The sequence below is a fragment of the Triturus cristatus genome, chromosome 3_1 (genome assembly GCF_964204655.1).
Source record: "Triturus cristatus chromosome 3_1, aTriCri1.1, whole genome shotgun sequence".
Lineage (NCBI taxonomy): Eukaryota > Metazoa > Chordata > Amphibia > Caudata > Salamandridae > Triturus > Triturus cristatus.
In genome coordinates, this window is record NC_140583.1 from 1,018,213,295 (window position 1) to 1,018,237,409 (window position 24,115).

Genomic DNA, 24,115 nt, shown 5'->3' on the forward strand with positions numbered 1-24,115 from the left:
AATCTTTCTATCACTCTGTCTTACCGTTATCGATTTTACTATCAGAACCTCTCTGACACTCTGGGCCATATGTACAAGCCCCTATCGCCACCACAATGTCACTTTTTGCCATGTTGGGGGGGTGATAGGGGCATTGCCTTATTTACAAGGCAGAGTTAAGCTTCTTAACATGGCTTACCGTTGCCTTGTAAGTAAGCCCCCCTCTTACGCTATGATTAGCGTGAAAGGGGTGGGCAGCGGGTGTTGCGGTGGGCGTTCCAACCCAACACACATTGATTTGACGCTGCCCCCTATTTATAAGTGTCGCGTAAATAGGAGGCAGCACCAAAATAAGACCAGGGAAAACCTGGTCTTAAGTTGGCGAAATGAGGAGAGATGCATTATTTCTCGTTCGCCCCTTCCCTAACATAAAAAATCTTTTTTAAAAATGCCATTTTGTTACTTCCCTATGTGATGTATGAAGTAGCACACATAGAAGTGACAACCTTAAATTCCTAGAATATTTGGAACTACTGTAGCAATATCATTTTTCAGGCTGAACTATCCATCTCTTATCTGTCCTACTGCTCTATTGTTTCCCTTTTTGTTTTGTATGTACTTAATATAATTTATTTATACGGGAAGTACTGGTAAAATTATGTATTTTTGTCTTGTTTTGCCAATTAATCTAATTTATATGTTATCTCAAGTTTAAATGAAAGATTATGCCCTTTGACAAATGCTTTGCTGTCATTAAAGCTTTGCTGTCATTAAAGAGTGCGAGGATTTCACTTCATATGAGTGTGACTCACAAAGAAAAAGAACAGCATAAAAACAACAGTGGTCTGGAAATAGACGAATTGTATTATTTCACTAATTCTCCTTGATTAATGTGATGATTGTGAGGGACTTAACCAAATCGGTATTTTTAATGTTTGCATTTTCATTCTCGGTGCGAGCGTTTATGTGTCTCTATGAGTGGTACTAGATTATCCTTTAGTTATTTGCACAACAGGCTCTCCTGGATCTCTGGAGATCTCTCAGTTGACCTTGAATCTGAGGAATGATTTAGAGTTTGAGGGGCAGCCTGCTGACCATCAGGGTAACATAGGTCATTACTTCCAACACTGGCCAGACTACTATGCACCATATTTAGAGATCTCTGCCTACACAGTGGAGATCTCTGTGCTTTCAGATAGCCACCATCCTGGTGGATACTCTGAAGGCACTGAAAGGGTGCTGAAAAGCTGACATGTTTCAGCTCGCAAACGTTTTTGGTTTTAAAATAACAAACTACCAATGTAGGGTACCATGTCCGCCAAACTATAAAGCAGGCCCTAGATCTCTTTTCTGTTCCTTTTCTTGCTCAACGGGTTGATCTATTTCCAGAAAAAATGAAAATATGGATATTTTCTCAACAGCAACCAAGAGGTGGACCCATCTCTGGCTCTGGAAATAGGTGGTGTATTTGGAATAATGTTGACTGCAGCCTTGAATGGCAAATGCAAAGTGATCAATGTGGTGGATGTGATGGGACCGGTTTGAAAACTCTAAAAGGAAAATAAATATAACTTAATACAAATATATTTCTTCAGACCTTTAAAGAAAGAATTATGGTGTATAATACATTGCAAAAACAATGCTAAACTGTTCCAAAACTTAGGAGCCACGACAGAAAAGACTCTGACTTCATCATGGACCCACTCATTTTGCGACAATGCTTCTATGAGCTGGGAAGCTGAGCAGAGAGAGCGGCAAGAGAAATATTGTAAAATGTGGCTTATATGCTACACAAAGCCCAGTGCATCACTGCTAGTCAGAGAAGTTTGGAGAAGGCCTCCATCACATGATTACATTTCACAAACCCAAAATCCAATTTAATGGCCAGGCTCGGAATGAGATGTAATCTTCTAATCACATAAGTGGAAAGGGGGAGGTCGCACCACCACACGTCCTCCCTGGGCAATATAGTATAACACAATTGGGTCTGGTAGCTAAGAAACGGAGGAGACTGCTTGTCCCTCACAATATGAATAACCCCTGCCCTACTTAGGTTTACCAGAAGTTCTGTCGGGACAAGTAGGAAGACTAATCTTTTGGAAGAGGAAGCCTCATCCGCAATTTGTTGCATGCTTCATTATAGGCAGCCTCTCTGCACCCTGGTAGGACAATATCACCAGAAGGAGGGAGTTCTGAAATAAAGTACATCTGGAAAAATGATGGATCCAGATCAGTTAAAAATACCTCGCAGCACTCAGGTTTTCACATTTAATTCTGGGGACCTCTGGTATAGCTAAAAACACTTTCGAGATGGAATACCAGAACAATGGCTTAATTGATTCCCCTAAGCCAACAAGTTTCTGCCCCTATCTTTTATCTATACTGGTCATGGCCATTCTTCAGGTCCAATGATCTTTAATGGACTTGCCTATTTGCCTTCAGAAAATACTTGGTGAATCCAAAAGACCCAGATAAGTTGTACCTGGTTCCTAAGTTATTACACCGTACATTTAGGGGGTACCATCTCTCCGGTCTGGGAGTGGACAATGTCCTCTGTAGTTACAGATTCTTTAATAGGCCCATAATGCCTTACATCTGCTTGCACACCTCACCCACACTGGGGAGCTGGTATCTCCTAAGTAGTACAGGGGTTATTCATATCATGAGGAAGAAGTAATCCTCTCTGTTTTGTTGCTACATACCCGCTTGTGTTATACATAGATGTAATTTTAGGAGTCTTGGTTTTGAGCCCCAAATGGCACGCATTTGTGCAATCGATTGTAGACAGAATGTCTGCACATACCACCAAGGTTCTCAAATGCTGCAGAATGATGTGGAATATCTTTCTCAACAGCCTTATTTGGAAAAACAGTTAGAGACGAATGAGCTGATTTGTCTTTTCAAAAGAGTTACCTTATCAAATCAAAATGTAAGGCTTTTGTCCAGGCTGACTATATGAGGTGGGGGTAGCACTTGGCTGACTAATCCTAAATGTGGTACTTTGCAGACTATCGGGCAGAAATTCTTACCTCAGTTTTGTCAGCATTCAGTTGCAACCTGCTGGCCCTTTACCAAGTTTGGACACTAGGAGGACAGAGCCAAAATTGTCTTTCTAAAGGAGGGCCATCAAGGTGAGCTGATTTCTATCACATCAGCATAAGAAGTGCAGTGTAGGCCTAAAGATCCGGAGATGTTAATTAGTGGTCTCAAGTACATGTTGACTAGAATAGGAAACACAGAGGATCATTGAGAGACTTTATACACAACTAACGTAGGCCTGAACTTTAAGGAAGAAGCCAACAGAGAAGATCGTCTGTGACCTGAAAAAAATTAAGAAAACCAGGACATCAGTACATCTAAGATTTACTACTTCCAACGAGTCAAGTAAGATTAAATGTTTGGTCTTATTGAATGAGGCTGACAGGTTCAACAGAGTAAGCCTGGTAAGATATCCAGCAATCAGACTCATCAGTGGCTTATCCAACACAGAGAAGAAAGCAGTTTGTGTGCCCACATTTCAGCAAAACCCCACTTGGACTGTTCTTTGCAGATAATGGCCTTTTGAGCAGTTACAGACTAATTATACCAAATATTCTTCCCCCTCTTTAACCATGGCTGAGATTAGAGGTGTAAGTCTGTAGTTACTCTCCATCCTAGGATCCAAACTATGTTTCTTCAGAATGGGTTTAACCACACTGTTCTTCAAGCAAATCAGAACACCACCAGAGGTGAATAATGCATAAAGTATCAAGGTCAGAGTGTGAATAATTGAAGAAGACACAGAACCTTAATCAAATAGATGTCATCTGGAAACCCATTTTAATGGACGATAGAATCTGTTGAATTTGGGGTTCTTGAGCTGAGGGCAGGCCCTCTACTAAAGACATCTTCTGCTTCTGTGCAAAAGGCATATCACGTCTGTTGGAAATGGCCCTTTTTGCAGGGTTATCCCCAAACGTTTTGCTTCTTCCTCCTTTATTTTTTCTGACCCGTGGTTGTTGGCAATAGGACTCTGGGCACTTTACCACTGCTGATCGGTGCTAAAGTGCATATGCTCTCTGTATAAATTGTTATATTGATTGGTTATCCATTATTGGTACATTTGTTTCACCTGTTAGCCCCTAGTAAAGTGCACTGAGTGTGCCAGGGCTGGTGATTCAAATGCTGCTAGTGGGCCTGCAGCACTGATTGTGCCACCCACAGGAGTAGCCCTTAAATAGTGTCACAGGCCTGCCACCGCAGTGCCTGGGTGCAGTTGCTAACTGCCATGCTGACCTGACCAGTGTCCACACTGGCCAGGCCTAACCCTTCCCTTTCTGTACACATTGGACACCCCTATGGAAGGCCCTTGGTACCCCCCTGGGCAGGGTGCAGTGTATGTGAAAGGTAGAGCATGTACTGGTGTAGGTGACATGCTCTGGTAGTGAATTACAGCCATTTTCGTTTTTCACTATTGAAAGGCTATCTTGCCCATAGGCTATAATGGGGAATGCTGAGTATAATGTTTACCTGCATATCTTCCCATAGAAGCAAGATAGAAAATTAAAGTTTAGTATGCCTGAACTCAGAATGATAAAATAAATCTTTTAGTGAAGTTGGTTTTAACATTCTGTGTTTGAAAATACCACTTTTAGAAAGTAGGTATTTTCTTGTCTAACCATTCAAACCTGCCTCTGCTAGGTTGTGTATTTCTTGTCTGGAGTTTAAGTGACAGGGGCTGGGGAATTCCAGGGGACTGGGGAATTCCCGGAGACAGGGTTAGTCAGCACAGGGCTGAATAGAGAGATCTCCATGTAGATGGGTGGGAGGAGTTGCACCTGGGACCTGAATAGGACAGTGCCTGCCCCCCACAGTGCTGGCTCCACCCCCTGTGGTGCGTCTGATGTCTCTGCCCTGCACTGTGAAAGGAGAGAAGAAATAATGTCAACAAAGTGCTCCAGGGCTGTGCTTTCCCTCCACAATGCTGGCTCCACCTCCTGTGGGGTGTCTAATGTTTCTGCCCTGCACTGTGAAAGGAAAGAAGGAGTTATGTAAACACAGTGCTCCAGAACTGGTTTGGACTGGGCAAAGGCCCGTCTGCCCTCAGAGGACAAAGGATTTGGGGGTATACATATTGGGACCCTGATCCCAAGAAATTAGATCATCCTGGAATCAAGAAGGAACCTCTGCCAAGGAGAAAGCTGGAAGACTGAAGAGGAAGGACTGTCCTGCTGTGTGTTTGTGGGCTGACCTGCTGTTGCTTTGCTGCCAAGGAGAGGGGAAGGACTTTGCTGTTGCTGTGTCCCCTTGTTTGAAGAGATCTCCAAGGGCCTGAGAAGAGCCGGCCTCCTATTAAGAAGTCCCAGGAACAAAATGACTTCACCCCCAGCTTCCCCCTGAACTCTGCTGAGTGAGTTCTGCCCTTTCTAGAGTGCTGTATCCAATTGTGGTGCCTCTGGAAGTTGTGCCTGCTGTTGGGAAGCTAACCAAGAAGAAAGAAGCAAAGGATCTACACTTTTTCACGCACAGCCGGCTTAGCGAGAAAATTTCCGTCGCTCCGCTTGTTAGCGGGCAGAATTTTATTGCTGCGAACATTGTCGCAGAGCCTACTGCCGCTGATCCGGATCATCGCTGGTGAAATCGTCCCCCCGCTCGTTAGCGGGCCGAATTTTGTCGCTGTGAACATTGTCGCAGAGCCAGCCCAGATCCCCGCTCCGCTCGTTAGCGGGCAGAATTTTATCGCTGCAAACTTTGTCACAGAGCTTGCCGCCGCTGGGTGAGATCGACGCAGAGCCAGCCAAGATCATCGCACCGCTCGTTAGCCTGCAGAATTTTATCGCTGTGAATATCGTCGCAGAGCCAACCCAGATCATCGCTGGTGAAATTGTCGCCCCGCTCGTTAGCGGGCCGAATTTTGTCGCATCGTGCCTTAGCGAGTAAATTTCTACCGGAAAAGCTACGCCATGAAATCCATACAAGTATCGCCTCACTAACCATACAGACCGGATTCATCGCCCACGCCCGCTGCGTGAAGCAGAGTTGTTGCCTCGCCTCCCTAGGGTCTCAGGACTGACGCTGTTGCTTGTTTTTCAACGCCTGAGCGCCGCTAAGAACTTTTATCGCATCACCAGGTACTGTTGGCTAAAATTGACTCTAAGGTGAATGATTTTGTCGCTAAACTAAGAACTCTTTTTGAAACCATATTCTTGAACTGTGTATGTTGGATTTTTGTCGTTTTGGTCTTGTGTAGTTTATATAAAAGTACTTTATTTATCTACACTGGTGTGGAGTCCATTTGTGGTGTTTTCACTGTGTTACTGTGAGTGTTGGTACAAATACTTTACACATTGCCTTTGATAAGCCTGTCTGCTCGTGCCAAGCTACCAAGGGGGTGAGCAGGGGTTATCTAAAGAGTGTATCCCCCTTACCCTGACTAGAAGTAAGGGTCCCTATTTGGACAGTGGTACCTACCTCTGCTAACTAGAGACCCCAGATCTAACAATGTCTAAAAGGAGATGGCTGGTTTGCTCACAGTTCTTGCGAGGGAGGAAGTACCCCAGACACACTGGAAGGGCTAGCAAGTTCTCTGACCATCACAAACATGCAACAGGTTGAGATGCTGGGCTCCTGAATCATCATCTCATCACTGGAAACATTAAACTGTTGAAGGCAGTTCTTATGGCACCTAAACTAAAGTGTATATGCCAGGGTTGTGTTCAAAGAGTAATCCAAATGTCCCTTACTTCAGGCCAACCAACCAGACTTGTAGACTCTCTACCCTCAGGTCAACCTTGAAGCATCAATTGGCTGGTCTAGCAGAGGGATAGTGCTTAGAGGCTTGAGGTCCAGTGTTGTTTATTTTAACACATGACATCCTCATGCCTAATTTTAGATTAGGCAAGTGAGTAACCAGAGTTTACCTGGAATACATTAATATGATTGTTGCTGACATTTAGGATACCAAACTGGACCAGAACATGGTCAGCACACAGCATTGGTAACTTGTTGTTGACTTTTATTAAATCGGAGGAGGCAATGATTATGCCATTAATGTACCCTCTTTAATGAGTGGGTTGTTTAACCTTTTGAGAGAGACCAATACCTGTGATAAGATTAAAAGTGATCTGTTTAGAACTGGAGGGAGGGTCATCATACCACATGACTTACCAACAACACGTACTTCTACATCACTGCAGGTGGCTGAGGTGAATTTTGTGTTGGCACAGCATGCTGGCCTTGCCTAGACTTTGACCCTGGTCTTCTTCAGTCGTGGTAAATGGAGTTAAGTAAACGAGACACTGATTTGTACTTTTGGCTACCGCTGTAAGCACATGTCAAAACAACAGTCAAATCTACTGTTTCACTTTCAGTAACCCATCCTACAAGGCCCTTAAACTCATCTCACCTGGACAACTCATCTTAAACCCCCTTAAACCCATCTCAAGGAATAATCACAGCTCTTGTCAAGGTTAAACCTTAAAGTTACTAAATTAACCTGATCTCAACCCCCTAGTAGATATGGTACATCAAAAAGGCTTCACTTAGGACAGTGTGTAAAATATTTATGCAGTACTAAAACAGAAATAAAGTCAATGTGCCAAACAAAAAAAGTCTCAAACCGAATTGCAAAAATAGAGTACAATTTAATAAACAAAATTATACAAAAATGACAAAAAAAACTAAAAGGGAACCAGAGGTATACATTTTTAAAGATTTAAGGGAAAATAACACCAAAAATGCCCAAAGTACCAATGATAATCAATTGTCGAAGTAGGCCTGGACATAGGTGCGATTTGAGGCTCACTGCAAGGGAGTGAGTGTCCGATACACCAACCAGATTCAACAAGCTCAAAGACTTTACACTCTGACTTAGTCTTTTACGTCTACTAATCCCCTACAGTAGTGTACTTACAAAGCCCAAAAAGGTGGCACTTAGATGCTCACAGGGTGTCATACAGGGTCCAACAGCAGGGTCCACTACTGCGTGGGCCAATTGCCACTGGTGACCTGGGTACTTCCTGGAAAAGTCATCTTGCAGCTCTTTGTCTCTTTGTAGCCACAAGGGAGGTCAGCCAACAGACACTAGGGCCCAGATGCACAAAGGTTTAGCGTTGGGTTAGCGTTACTTTTGTAATGCTAACCCGATGATAAACCTATATGGGGATTAACAAACCAGCGATGATTGGTATTAGTATTGGTTTGTATAGAAAAGTAAAACGCTGCTTTGCATTACTTTGCGTCAAGGGGGCGTTACATGGGTGATCATGGACACTCCCATGCAACCACCCATGCTTTTTGACTCTTAACCCTGTCTACTAACATTAGTAGACAGGGTTTAGTGACAAAACATAACGCCAATGTAAAGCAGGCGTTAAAAGGAGAAAAGTTTTAATTTCTCCTTTATTTTCCAATTTTGCATGCGTGCTGCACCGTGCAGCACACATACACAGTAATAAAAGCTTTGAAGTGTGTCTAGCCATTGTTTTTGTACAGGAAGGGCACATTTCCTGTACAAAACCTATGCTAGACTCAGGCATGCACTATGGCGCCCAGGTGTGTGCCTAAAGCACGGCAGCTGAAATCAGCGCTGGCGCTAGTCGGAGGGGAGAAAAGTGCCAGATTTTTGTGAATATGGCACTCTCCTGCTTTCTCCCTGTCACACAGCCAAGGCAGCCTCTTTGGGGGCTGCGCTGCGTTCCATGATAGTTTTCTGAATCTAGGCCTTGGAGCCTACTTCTGGATACAAAAGGGAGCAAGTCCACTGCCTCAGGGCTCCTCAGGTTCCAATCCTTTTCCAATCCTCTGCAGGTCCAGAGAGTTTTCTGAAGTGGCTGCCTAGTGGTGCCTGGCACTAGCAGTGGGTGGGGATGACTCCTGGACACTGCCTAACAAGTAGGGAAAAAAGTTCCCAGGACCAACCCTATCTAGATTTTGAGTAATATCTATTGCCTTACTGCAAACAGCCGCAAAATGCCATATTTTAGGGCATTTGCAAGATGGCACAAATATTCCAACACACTAATGTTCAATTTCGATGCAGTGTGTGTGTGTGGAGTGTACTCTGGTAATCCTAGTGTCCTCCCACATCTAACACTGAAATCCAGTTTGAGGCAAGTACTGTATCCACAATGAACCCAGACACAGTGTCTGGTTGGGCAACAGCAGGGTCCTTCGGCAGCCAGCCCGGGGATCCACAAGCTTTTTCTTGGCACCCTGTTATTTCTTCTTCAAGTGTGCCCACAGTGTTACAAGTGGTGCAACAAGCCTGTCAATCAGGGTTTGATAATGTGCTGAAAGTGTAGGCCCACACCCAGCATCTTTTGTGTTCAGATGAGTCGTCTCTACCCATTCAGACCAGCTAATTGCTTTCTCCTGGGAGTCATTTCACACCGATTTAACACTCATTCAAGGCTTAGAATAGGCTGATAAGATGATTATGCTAATTAGCCTGTTGACAGCTCTGGCAGGTAAAGCATAACATTCTAAATGTTAATTTTCCCTGATATTTATTAAGAAAATCCAAATTCTCCATTGAATTTGATTTTTAATAACTATTAAAAATGGTTGTTTAGTTCTATTTCTACCTGGTTCCTTTACAAGATGCATTATTCAATTTTTGATCTGTACTTTGCTTTTCTACATAGGACACCTAGGCCAGCGACAGTGAAGATAGCATTTTGGCCCTTGTCAGCATAGGAACATGATAAGATAATTTTCTACATGTTCCACTTTTAAATACCATGCATCCTACCTTGTGGATCACAAGGCCTACATAAGGGTGACTTACTAGTATTTAAAACGTGACATTTAATGTCCAGGTCCTGTGTGCACTTTTTACACCATATACTAGGGTATTGCAGGAAATATAAAACTGCCAATCAAGAATAAGCAAATCTAACTATGGTCAAAGGTGGAAAATAATTACTTTGCTGTTGGTTGGCAGAGGTAAAGTGCACAGAGTTCTAAAACCAGCAAAATATAGAGTTAGGAAAATGCAATAAATCCAAGGTTCCCACGCAGAAAAGGTGGATTTCCATCAGAGACGGAGACTGTGCAGAGACACACGAGTCATAAGGGAGAGAAATTACAGTTGGGATTTTCCCTCTTTCCTTCTTAATTCTTGCCTATTTAGCAAACATACTTGGCTTCCAGACTGCCCGCTGACACCCTAGGTGACCTGGCTGAGAGTCGAAATCGTGATGTTTGAACAAGAGCAGGTGCCACCCTTTTTTCTCACCCTCCTCCTCAGTCTATCAGGTTCTTTACAATGCTCCTATTTTGGGTCCCTTCTTCTAGATTGCTATCCTTGCAGAGGTCAAGGGCCGGAACCTCCGTGAGTGGCAGCAATGAGAATCTGTGCTAGTGCTGGCGTCAACGTCCTTCCATTTGCCACTGCATGTTAACTGCACTTTATTAGTCCATAGTTAAAGCAGGACATCATGTAGGATACGTTGTACTTCACTCCAAAAACAAAAATAATCCAAATGTATTCATTACATTTATGCTCCGTCCACAGTAATGACCCTTAGTCCTTATCCTAAGAACTGAGAATATAATACTTTTTGGGAGCAGCCAATTTTGTACTCAAGCTCGCTACAAGCAGAAGAGTCAGACAACATTAGCTCGTATATTTCATGAAGCTATGTCAATTACAAGCACAATGTAAGTATTTTAGTTTAGTTTTTTTCTAATTACTTGATTATTACAGGGGTACGTCCGTTTACCATCTATGCATTACAGAGTTTAGCTCCATCAGTATGTAATACCGGTGTTTATACTTATTATTCTGCTAGGAGGGACAAAAGGAAATGAAAATAAATACTTGTTATATCAATCACATTACTACCATTTCAAGGTAGATGTAATCGTTGTAACTGCTGTGCAGCATAAACATGCCAATACTAGTTTTTGAGATCCAGTAAGCATGCAGTAACAATGTAACATGATTGCACATTCCCGGCACATTTACTATTATTTCACTCAATGCAGAGCAGCAAGAGAACTTGCTCACTGTGTTGTGTGAAAGAAAGGGAGAGAGAAAGAAATTCTGCATATTTACAAAGATATGGAGCATTTCTGTTTCTGCTCTCTCCTAGCGCTGGCGCACTAAGTGCTGCCTAGAACCGACACATCCATCCTTACACAATAGTGTATGAGTGCCCCAGTTATGAGCAGGATTGTTTTTTTTTGCAGGAAGGGACGCATTTCTGCACAAAAACAATCCTTAGAGGCATATTTTACTTTCTATGTGTTCCACAGAATGTAGCACACATGAAAAGCGGAAGTCACGGGAAGAAATAAATATATTTCTGCTTGTTATGTCTCTGTTGGCTTGGTGCACCATACTGACGCAAACCCAATTTACTAGTCTTTATAAATCTGGTTTGCATCAAAACACATGGGTGGATGCATGGAAAAATCCATTCTCCATCCATGTAACACCTACCCAACACTAAGTAATGCAAGGCAGCCCTCTGCACTTCGTTGTGTTACTTTGTTTTTACTAAACAATGCAAAGCCACGCAAAGTGGCTTTGCGTGGCTTAGTAAATGCAAAAAAGGATTTTGCGTCAGGCGGCGCCTCAAAAGTGACACAACCTGATGCAAAATCATGGTAAATCTGGCCTTGCATCTCCAACTCTGTAGTACGTACAGAGCAGTCCCACGTGCCGTTGAGGTCCTTCCTGTGGGCATCCATGTTGCATCAAACTTCAACTACTGAACTCTCAATCACATCTATGCTGTGGCTTGTTACTCATCACTTGTCCTTCCATCCTATGTTGTGCTAATCTTTGCCTTGTGATCTAACAGTGTTTGTTCTGACTAGATCACATTGATGTCATTTCTCCTAGAGACTGCTCTTACTCTACGTTTACTTTTAATATCCTTTTCTTCTGCTTCACCTGCCATCTTCAAATTCATAATTTCCCCTTATTCACATCTAGCATCATAAAATGTTAAAGTATAGATTTTACCCTCCACTAACAAGGCAAGTCTTCCTTGCCATTAGGTCCGCTTGGTGCAATTGCATCTAACAGTTTAAACCAAAATATTTCCTCTTGTTGGTGTCGTGTCATAGTATTCTATTCCTTGGTGGCTTCACACACTCCACATACTTGTGTCAGTGAATAGAGTCGTCCTCCTTAAGGTTTATTGCTAATGGGGATTTATGTAATTTGTTTAATATCCGATTTAGATTCAACCATCCCTATTTTGAATTTCTGTGATTTCTTTTTATACATACTATAACAAACATGGGCATCCAGTTGTGTAAACAACAAAGGACTGTCACATGTAAAATGATCCTTAATCCAGATTGCATTTCCCATGTGTGTATGGTGTTCTGTATCTTCCTTTATCAGTTTATTGAAATGCACAGTTTCACGTGAATTTGTTTTGCTGTGGTTGTTGTTGGGTTCCTTGAAGTGGGAGTCTTTCTGTTAAAATCAAAATACTGTTCTAGTTTGGAGGTCTTTGGAGCACCAAGAACTGTTTAGAACCACTTCTAGCATATGATCTAATTCAGTATTTTTCTAGCGTTTCATAACTATTTGATTTTGTTTGGCAGAGTTGAATATTCATTGATACATTTTGCTGCGTTGTCTGATCTTTCCCTTCCTTTTAAACAGATGTTCTTTTAACAGAGTTGATAACTTTTTTTGCCACTTGTAAATGTTCATAAAGCTAGCCGACTAATAAAATCCAATGAAGCACTACACAGTAGTAGTTGATGAGTGATAACACTTCCTTACTTTAACATAAAAAAAGCGAGACCTTTCTTTTGCAGCCTGAAAGCTTTGGCAGTGAAAGTAGTTTTTCCTATTTATAAGTGCATTATAAATATTTGTAATGCATCTTTTACCACTTAGTGTTATTAAAATGTTCAGGAACTGTTTGGCGGCAAATAACACCTCTAATGCTGAAATGAATCCTTTCTTTCCTGTTACTAAACGACTCAAAGAATCCCATTATCACTGCTTTGTCTCCTTTCTAGTTTCACACTGTCATCTATATAGCGTTTCCAAATGAACATTTTGGTGTTTCCTCTTTGATTTTGAAATTTGTGGTCATAATCAAATTTGTACATGAAAGTATTTGCATATGATGTGGCCACTCATAGTGTTTCCAATTAACTGAAAATAATACTTTTGATTAAATCTGAAAGCATTAATTTAAAATAATATCAAGCAGCTGCATTAATGCACTGTGTTGCCATTTATGTCGTTGTGTTGAAGCAGGAGCAATTCCACATCATCCAAGCCCTCCTGACGGGAAAAGGAAATTTATAATGATTGGACATCAAGAGCAACAAGTATTATTGTGTCCTGTGAAAAATTGTAATTGCCCAGTTGCCTGAGGAAAGGATATATTCAATATAAGTTGAAAACATTTAGGGCCTCATTAACAAACTTGTGTCGTAGGGTAGTGGCGAGAGCCTTCCTGCTGCGCTGCCCTACGTCAAAAGAAAAGGATAGGAATGCCCCTGTATCTCTGAGATACAGCGCATTCCTGTTCTCTACCCCTGCGCTGGCGCACAATTGGCTGCCATGTGCCAACGCAGGCACCCTTGCACCATGATGCAATGGTGTCTGCCTTGTGAGAAGTATTGCTTTTTTGCAGGAAGGGACAACTTCCTGCAGAAAAACAATCAATGAAGGTGATTTCCTCCTACGTGTACTGCTGAATGCAGCACACATAGAAAGAGGAAAAAGACGAGGTGAAAAAAAGTTAATTCTCCTCTTTGCACTTCCCCTCGTGAGGTGTAGGCTTTTGACACATTTCCAGGTTTACAGAACATTGTAAAACTGTGAATGTGTCAAATACCATGGGTACTACTTGGGAACCCAACTTAACACCCATGGCACTAGTCCTGGCCGGTGCAGGTAAGCGGGCTGGGCGTGGGTGGGGGAAGTTGACAGACAACAGAGTAGGATTAATTTATTTCTTACATTTTGCCTATTCCGTTGTCTTTTGACTTCCAACACCTCACCTCGCTTACCTGCGCCAGCTGCCGCTACATGGCACCCCTGCCCATCGCACTGTGAGGCAAAGCAGTGAGTTGCACTGCGTTGCCTCACACCACATCTACAAGGCCATGAAAAGCCACGCAGGGTGGCTTTATGAGGCCTTGTAGATATGGCACTGCACTGTGCACTGCCGGAATCTCACTAAAAGTGAGATTCCGGCGGCACACAGGGGCCTATAAATCAGGCCCTTATTGAGCAGTTTCAAGAAGTCATCAACATAAAGTGCCGGTGCTGCAGTAGAGAATTGGTGGCTTATTTAGAAAGGCATTTTACGACTGCAAACATAAGTTCAAGGCAGAACATAACTGATTTACACTTGCCAGAGATTCACAGATGAATTCCTACAGGCATAAACCTATTTACTACAGCAAATTTCTCTACCACAAATATGGGGACATTTACAGTAGAAAATCCCAGACATGTCATGGGAAAAGGGAATTTTCCATGAAGAAGAAAAAGAAAAGGTGTGCTTTTGTGTAGGGAGCTTCATTAGCTACGCAAATATAGGTCTAGTGAAAATAGGATCCCACTGAATTTGTCGAAGGACATCTCCCAGTAATATGTCAGGAAACGTGTCTGACTCAGTTTTCCAGGTGCACTACTGCAAATGTTGATGAATAGGGAGAAATGGAAATGTGCATCAGGGCAGAAATGTAAATCACCGCCTATACTTTCACATTGTTTTCAGAATCTAGCCCTGTTGAAAGGATCTTTATATTTCTAAAACATCTGTTTTATCTTCACAGTCAAGGCTGCTGCCTTCTATTAACTTAAACCAAAAAGTCTCTCTACGTGAATATCAAAAGACAATTCAGTCAAATTGTCTCCCGATTCTCTTTCCCCTTCTAGTCTTCTACCTTTTCGTCTTTACTTCCCTCACACTGGTTTGCACCTCGTCAAGCTCATCCCTCGGAAAGGACACATCCAAAACATAACACATAAAATAAATAATTGGTGGCAGTCCTGTTGTGACTAAATAAGATTAATAGGAGAGCCACCACCATCAGCTTTTGGGTAGGGTCAGCACTTGTTGGGTAGGTTCAGCACTTAATTTCAGGCTGAGTGCTTCTCATTCCTTCCTTTTATACTGCTGGTGATGGTGGAGTTAGTGTATCCCTGTCACCTTCAGTGTGCTTAAAGATCACCCTGAGTGCTGGTCCATGGCTGTGACAGGTGTTCACCGCCACTTCCTCTCCAGTAACTCAGGGCGGTTTGCATCTTCCTGGGTCTTTAAACTGCTCACCTGCTTCCACCAGCTCTTCTGGCTCTATTCTGTCGGGTCTCCAGCTCTTTGGTCCTGCAACCTGGCTCCAATTTGCCTGACACCTGAACTACTGCATCATCCCCCTTTACACCAAGATTTGCTCCCCTCCTAAATTCTGGCTTTCTCTGACTTCTTGTCCTCCTCAATTTTCATCAGTCCCACAGTTCCTACTTCTGGTCTCATCACAGAAATGATTTCACAAAGTTGAATACATTCTTTGGGCACTACGGGTCCGATTCACAGAACTAACTTGAGACAAAATCCTAAACTTACTACCATTTTGGTATTCACAGAAGGCACTTACTCATTTTGGTATTCACAGAAAGCACTTACTCATTTTGATATTCACAGAAAGCACTTACTCATTTTGGTATTTACAGAAGTAAGGAATCCTAACTTTAGGACTCCTAAATGCCTTCTGTGAATACCGAAAGTCTTAAAGTTAGGGTTTTTCTAAGTTTAGGAGTAGTAAAATTAGGTCTCCTAAGTTTAGGACTCCTAAATGCCTTCTGTGAATACTAAAAGTCTTAAAGTTAGGATTCTTCTCAGTTTAGGAGTAGTAACATTAGGACTCCTAACTTTAGGACTCCTAAATGCCTTCTGTGAATACCGAAAGTCTTAAAGTTAGGACTTTTCTCCGTTTAGGAGTAGTAAAGTTAGGACTCCTAACTTTAGGACTCTTAAATGCCTTCTGTGAATACCGAAAGTCTTAAAGTTAGGATTTTTCTCCGTTTAGGAGTAGAAAAGTTAGGACTGCTAACTTTAGGACTCCTTAATGCCTTCTGTGAATACCGAAAGTCTTAAAGTTAGGATTTTTCTCAGTTTAGGAGTAGTAAAGTTAGGACTCCTAACTTTACTACTCCTAAACTGAGAAAAATCGTAACTTTAAGACTTTCGGTATTCACAGCAGGCATTGAGGAGTCCTAAAGTTAAGACTCCTTACTTCTGTGAATACCAAAATGAGTAAGTGTACACAATTCAGCTACTGTAAGGTGGATGCTTTGAAGGCAGAATGTTTTCCTAAGTTGTTGCTATGATTTGCTTTTTACCACCATCTACTTTTTAAAATATTTTTTCTAATACAAATTTCTAAAGCAGGATTTGATCTTAGAAAAACAAAAGCATGGTGACCCAGATGTGCTGTCACTCTTCTCTCTGTATGTGCAGGCTACCAATCATTTCATGCCCAAAAATCACATGGTGGTACTGGCAGGGATATCCAGTTATAGTTACTCTGCACAAAATAGGTCAGCAGTGACTGTGACCTTTTGGCCAGTGGCAAAGGGACAGTTGGGTCAAAGACATAGAATGGTGGAGCCAGCTGAGAATCTGCCCATATAAATCCTGCGGTACTCACTATTCTAAATTTGTTTGGGGGACAACAAATTTGTTTGGTCGTTTTCACATTGCAAAAAACATTTTTTTCACTTCCACTAATATGCTGTAATAGAGCATCCTGACGTGCACCTCACACACATCTAAACTGGTCCATCTTCCATATTTTTGTGCAGTATGTTAGGTCTCACTATTCCGAAGCCTGACCTTGTTTCCAAGCTTGGTTAACATAAGCAGTACCTCATCGTTTAACTGAACCAAGAGCTTCCCTCCTATGTTTTGAAACATCTCAAGGACACATAGCTAAATCCTCACAAGAAAAAACTTCTCTGTACCAGAGATCTGCGTAATTGTTATGGTTCCAATAACATGTTTTGATTCCATTTAATCTAATGTAGTGAAACCCGTTAAAAAGCAGTGTAAAAGTTATGCGTGTTCGCATTTATTCTCCAATTATTGCTTTACCGATGGAGCTTTGGTTCGTCCAAGACAAAATATATTTTTCCTATATTGTACACCCCAGAAATGACACCCTAACAATACGCCCACCCTGAATGAATCAGAGAGGGTGTTAAACTTCAATTTTATGATGCATTGTGTTCCTGAGATAAAACACCATACAACATATCACAAATACAGTCAATTTAGTAAGGACAGACACGAAAATGGGGATCTAAGGGAGAATTTGAAAATGTAGAAAGATCTTTTTTACAAAAATCCGAAAGGTACGGTAAGGAAGTTGTAAATGCAAATGCATAAAGTCATTGCCATCAAGGATCTCAGCGATAGGTCACTGCAGAAATAAGAGCTAAATCTGGGGAATTCTAAGTCCCAATTTAGCAGCAATAGCATAAAGAAATCGGATAACATCCCTAATAGCATTGGAAAGTCTTCTGGCTCACCATCAAATCTGAGTTTTGTTATAGGTGTTCTTCTCACTTAAAACGTCAGATTCATCATGGTGTGAGCAAAAGAAAAACAACGTTAATGAATAGGATCATGATTCTATTAAACTCCATATTGCCTTATCATCGAAGTACTATCCTACTACATGTAAAGTAATTCTGCCCTCTCTATGCTAGTGCCGTCTGAAGATGGCAGGACATATTAGTCACAAAAACAACGGCAAGATATTATGAATGTATACAATATATTGGGCTAGCACAAGGTCCTTGGGTAACTGCAACATTTACAGTGACCATGTTGAAATCTTTTTCTTTGAGAACAGTAAGTACATCGTCAATGGTAACAAGCAACCATGGCCCCAAAACTGTGTGTTGCAGGATTAATAATTAAACAGTGAACATGCAGAGAGCAGCATACTTTTTGAACTAAATGTTGTTAAAGCCTGCCTGAGGCCTATTAAGCATGAGACAGGAAAAGGCATTTTCAAAACTCATTGCAAATTTAATTCGTAAGCAATTGCACCATGCCAATGTAAACATGTAAATTCGAGAGCAAATCTATTTTCTGCATGTTGTTAATAATTAACAAATTTAAAAAGGCACACAATTTCCTATTACTATTAAACTGAGCTCAGACTTTTACTGGCTTCCTAATTAATTTCTACTTTAATTCGCAACATGTTCTTGAAGACTTCCATTTTAGTTCTGGAAACGTAGTACTTTAGGTCAACACACATTTAATTCCTATATGTGGGCAGTTTTTTTTATTTTTAGAAGGATACTAGTGAGACAGATCTATAAGTATGCTTTCTCTCTCTACTCGGCCCTCCCCCTTTATTAGCTCTCATGGTTTTACCTTTTTTGTAGAGTGTGGTTTAAGAAATATCTTTATCTTGAAGTTGATGGTTCCTCATGTCTTCACTAATCATCAGTTTTAGATCTTGCCACTGTTCTTCATGCCTGCCTTTACCATCCTAATCTGACATCAGTATATGAAGGGGTGGCTTGAGTTTCTCATGCAGTTTGTTCCTGATATTGCTTGCACCATGCTTAATTAACCTCAGTTTTGTATATTGATTTTGTATTTTTATTCAACTCTTATTCATGATAATGTTTCCACTTGTGACTTCTTCAATATTTCTGAAAATTGTATCATGAACATCTGCTCACATCCTTTCTGACAATGGGGGATAAGCATGCTCAACAGTCGAACAGTCATTGAAGGCAGGGAAGCCTCCAGAGCTCTACAGTTTAATAGCACAGTAATGGCAACCCTATTTAGTGTCTGGTAACTAAGGTGGTCTATCTCCTGATCCCAACTTCCATGAAGAGCCTGGCAATTGCAAACCTTAACATGCTCTAATTAACTTCACGTGCTGGGAGAAAATGCTATAGCATTTGGGAAATAGTTTTTTTTCTACTTGCAAGTCAAAAAATCACTGAAAGGTCTTACGTGGCATGGCATCCAGCTCGCATGTTGCCACTGTGTAAAACGTCCCACCACAGGGATAGGGAACTTTAAATATAGTGATCTTCACTGGACTGGTGGAGGCAATGCCTCAGCTTACCGATCAATGCCACTCTTGTCCCGCCATACTTTGAATGAGGGTTAGAGATTGGTAATAAGCTTGATGCAGTACTGATGTGGCGCACTCTTCAATCACTACTTTAGCGCTGCATAGATTAAGGAGAAGAGAATATATAATTATTTTCTATGCCTGGAGATGAGAATACAAGTATATGTTTTAATATTTGTATTTTAAGAGTGGATGGAGAATTATGCAACAGACACATTTTAATGGAAATTGGACAGTGAATCACAGTTATGATTGTGTTAACTTCATACTTTCTCAGAGTTCCGCCACCTCTTTTTCAAAAACAAAATGGTCATTATGAGTTTTCAACAAATGTTTCATAACTATTTATCTTTCTGGTCCTTAATTGGAATCCCTATTAGGGACTGGGATAAAAGAGAATGGTGGGGGGATTAGGTGAGAGTGAGATTGGGTCCTACAGGTATGGTATATCAGGGTAGGGATGCTATTCAGATATTAAGCTCAGAGCAACCATGAAAGCTGTTGCTTTCTTTTGGCTTAATGTAGCCAAACCGCCCTGACTCTTGTGTGAGCGTACACTCCTATGAAAGAGTCAGCTCAGCTTTGAGCAATGGACCAATAAGAAGACTTCATATTACCAGTAAATCTGTGTGAAGAGGTGCCATTTGTGGCTGTAATGGTGCTGTTATTTTGCTCAAATCCAACTTTTCACAGAGTTCATGGTGCTTGGCATGGAATGTGTCAGCTGAACAAAAGCACAGTAAGAGGTGACTCAAATGCTGGATGTGACCTGATCAGGTGAAAAGTACATTGTTGCAGAAAAAGAGGCAGTCACTGGGCCACTCAGGGCATCGAGCATGATATAATATGTGCACCTGCCCAAGGTCAGATGATACAAGGCATTCACGACTCTAGGGCCCCAGTGGTGGCAGTCTGGGCCGGAGGGAGACCATTCAGTTCCCAAAATGTATTCTGCTGAATGTCTGTTGCAAAGTCCACGAGGTCCCTACGGGGAGCTACAGAAGGCTTATTTTGTCTACATAATCCTGCAGGCTTTCTCAGATGGATGCCTAGATGTGCACATTGCAGGGGTGTAGCTTAGTCAGTAAGATTCAGATTCAGATTACGAAGGTGCTTGATGGACTATTACCATGAGCAACAGGGTCAGTACGGCAGAACTTGCGGAGTTTTTCGCCACATAATTCCGCAGATTTACATAAAAACTCTGCGAGATATTGCGGAGTTCTGCCCACCCCTTTACTGTCTAGAGGAAGGTAACAAGAGACTTTGTAGCATAAAAAAGACCTCTGTATAGGTTGCAGTGGATTGTGTTTCTCATAGGAAGATGCAGGTTATGTAATGGGTTCAAGGTAGTGAAGAAGGAGCACCCACCCACCCAGCAGCAAATCTCGTTCTCGGGCCCATATTCCCATGTTGCCACTGCAGGACCATGTAAGGGCGACCAGAATTCTATGCATTGAACACATGAATTGCATAACAAACATTTTGTAAGTCCCAACCAATTAGTAGGTTTAATAAAAAGAGATTGTGTATTGTTTAAGATGTTGCGGTATGCACTGCGCACTGTGCACTGGGTTTCTAGGGAACCCTTTCAATTATTTAACATTTCAATCAAACACAGGTTGTACTAAAACCAGAATTTAAAACCAATTATTAGTACGTAAATTCATAAATTCTTATATTTGGTTGTACATCATAGTTATAACAAAAAGTTGTTTCTTAGGGATTGTCACATTGAACATTGCACAATTTTATAAATCACAATATATATAATTACATCATGAACATCACATGTAACAAAAATACACAACGTGGTTGGAGACAAGCCTGATGCATTTCGGGACTGGGGCATCCATTCTTCAGGGGCAACCTGTAGACAAGAACATCTATATTAACATAACAGGTAAGTTTACTGGTTGATTTGTCGAGACTGCATGAGGGTGCCATTACATGAAATGATTCAACAGTGCAGAATCATGCATAGAAAAAAACTGGTGTTTGATATGTTTCAACAAGGTCTCCCAAAGGTGGTAAGTAAATGAGAAAAAAATGTATGAACAGGCCACAAAGCCAGCTGAAAGATTCCACCACGCTTTTTGCCGATGGTTCACTTACAACCTGTGTTTGATTGAAATGTTAAATAATTGAAAGGGTTCCCTAGAAACCCAGTGCACAGTGCGCAGTGCATACTACCACGTCGGTTAGTATTCCCTCATTTTGATACTGTGACACTCTCATAGACAAGCGGTTGTCGCACTGCTGCACCGTTTTTTCAAAATATACCTTCAGGCTTACTCATTACAATAGGTGTGCGCTTTCCCCATTCCTAAAACATCGTTTAAGATGTTGACATCTTTGTCTGAAAAGACTGATTGACAATCTAAGAACAGCAAGTTAGCGACCCAGACATTTTGCATCTCGGAGACTTTCAGCACCCTGGGGTTGTTTCGGGGTTTGAGTGGCAGAGTGAAAGACCATTTATCAATTTACTTTTTACAGACGACTACCAAGACAATTTTCAAAGAACGTAGGACACTCACCCCAATAACGAAGGAAGGACCGATGTGCTTCATAGATTTTACCAACAACACCAACAATACCATTTAGATGTGCCTCTTCGCTACCCATAGCGATCATCAACAATTCCCTTGCACCACACCGCACATTGTCCCCCCTCCAGGAAATCACCTTTGTGATATGTCCCTAGTTTCTCCCCAGCAGGGAAGGATTTTCCCAGAAACGCCAGGCTAGCACTCCTTCGCAACAGCCATCACAACAGGCTAATGCGATGTGTGTTTTTTGTTTCAGCTGACAGCGATCAACACCAAGGCATCCTAGATACTTTTTGACTACAACTCCCAACAAAGCCAACAAGGCTCATTGGTCGAAGCTGATAAGAGTATACCTCTTGAAGAGTTTCATTGGCTATGCCAAGCAACGTTACCAATCACAGCGCTAAAGCAGCGCTCAGTGCACAATCATTTGTCAACCTTTTTTCGGGGCTGTACAATGGGGGAGGTTATGGAAAAGGCAAGGACCTGTTTGGTAGTACTGAGGGCCCTCAGAATGGAGAACGAGCTGCACAAGAAGGCTCCGTCTGAACCAACCATGTGCAAGTTTTTACTAATTACTGTAAGGGAGGTTACTAAAGCCATAGACTACATCACTTAGAAAAGTGTCTGTGGTTAGACAAGGTGTCTGGGGACCTGGTCAAGGCAGACAAGGCAATTTGGGGTCTATACTTTGCATGTATTTTATTTGTATTCTGGAAGGTTTACCCACTCCCTCATCTGGGCCGGGGGTCCAATTTACAAGAAAGACTCACGGACCCTGCCATCTAATTATCGGGCAATCAGCCTTAATGACAGTACTCCAAAGCTTTTTTGTCATATTCTGTTGGACAGGCCGTGTGAGTGGGTTGAGGGTGCAGGCCTCACAAGCCACCTACAAGCAGGGTTTAGACCTGGGACCAGTACCAATGACCAAGTATTTCAACTACAGCTTACATACTGGAAGTATGTTGTTCTGGGAGGTGGTCGGCTTTATGTAGTCTTTGTTGACCTCCGTACTGCCCTCGACCTTGTCCCAAGGGAGGCCGTGTGGAAAGTCCTAATTGAACAGGGCACCCCAAGTTATCTAGTTGAGGTATCTAGTTGATGTCATCAGGAGACTGCACCCAAAAAAATTATACGCATGTGAGATATGTTAAACATGGGGAGTTGACGACATCAATACCTGTCAGGAAGGGGGTAAAACAGGGCTGTGTCCTTGTCCCAGCCCTGTTTCTAATATATATTAATGATCTGGTAACTCATTTAGAGAAGTGCAATCATGAGGCCCGAGCCTGGCAGGCATAAAGATCCTAGCCCTCCTGTGCAACGATGACACCTTACTGGTATCCAAATCCCATGTAGATATTCAAAATCTTTTGGAACAGTTTGGTGTCTTCTGAGAGCAGAGAGGGGTTGAAATCAACCTAAAACAACATTTACATGGTCTTTAACCCAAGCGATACGGCCCGCCCGAATCCGTCTTTGATGTTGCTCCTCTTGAGAGTGTCCGCACCTTTGGGCATTTGGGTCTCACTCTGACGGAGAATTTTGGCTGATCTGCTCAGATCCAGAAGACCAGGTTGAAGCTCGAACATAATGCAGGTGGCATTTTGAGAAGTTTTAAGGGCTTCAGTTTTTGACCTATATCTCAGGCAATCCAAATTTTAACTTGCAATCATTGGGCGGGTGTCTGTACGGGGGTGAACTGTGGGGACATGATAAGGTCACTGTACTAGAGGTGGGAAAGACTCAATTTATAGAATCTTTGGCGAACCTACCTACCAGTACCTCACTCCTACTAATACGGCTGGCTCTAGCCAAAGGTCTATCGCCCGTAAAGCAGCCCCTAGATCTTTGTAGTACTGGAGGCGGGTATGGCCCTTAGTGGACCTAGATAAGTATCGGGTGGGATTGGAGGTGCTCCTTTGGCAGCCTGGGGTCTCCAGGATCCCTCGCTTAGGGCATATTAAGACCCTCCTGGTTAAGATGGGGTGTGATCATCTGTGGGTTAATACTGGAGCTATGACCGATATGTCAAAGGCTGCACTTAAGGGTTTAAGGGGATGTGCTGCAGGTATATAGCTTGAGAATTAGGTAGGATGAGAAGTTTGGGTACTTTGACACCAGACTTCTTGGAATTCAAAGACATCTTCCATATGAAAGGCTACATGGACTCCATTGAACCCCCACTGGCAAAAACCCCGTACATCAAATTCCTTTTTGGGACTTTACCACTTCACACTTCCACTGCTAACTGGAGGCTTCATGGCAGCGAACTAAACCTGACCTGTCCCTTTTGTCCCCAAGTGAAAGAATGCATTAATCATTTATTATTTTTCTGCCAGCGCTACTCAAATAACAGAAAGAAGTGGATACTCTCACTCTGTCAAAGCATGGGGATTAGGGACTTTAGGGCTGTCTCCAGAATTTTTTTGATCCGACACAACAACCTTGTTTGTGTTTGCTCTGTCCGGCTTTTTAATTGGAGCATGGAGAAT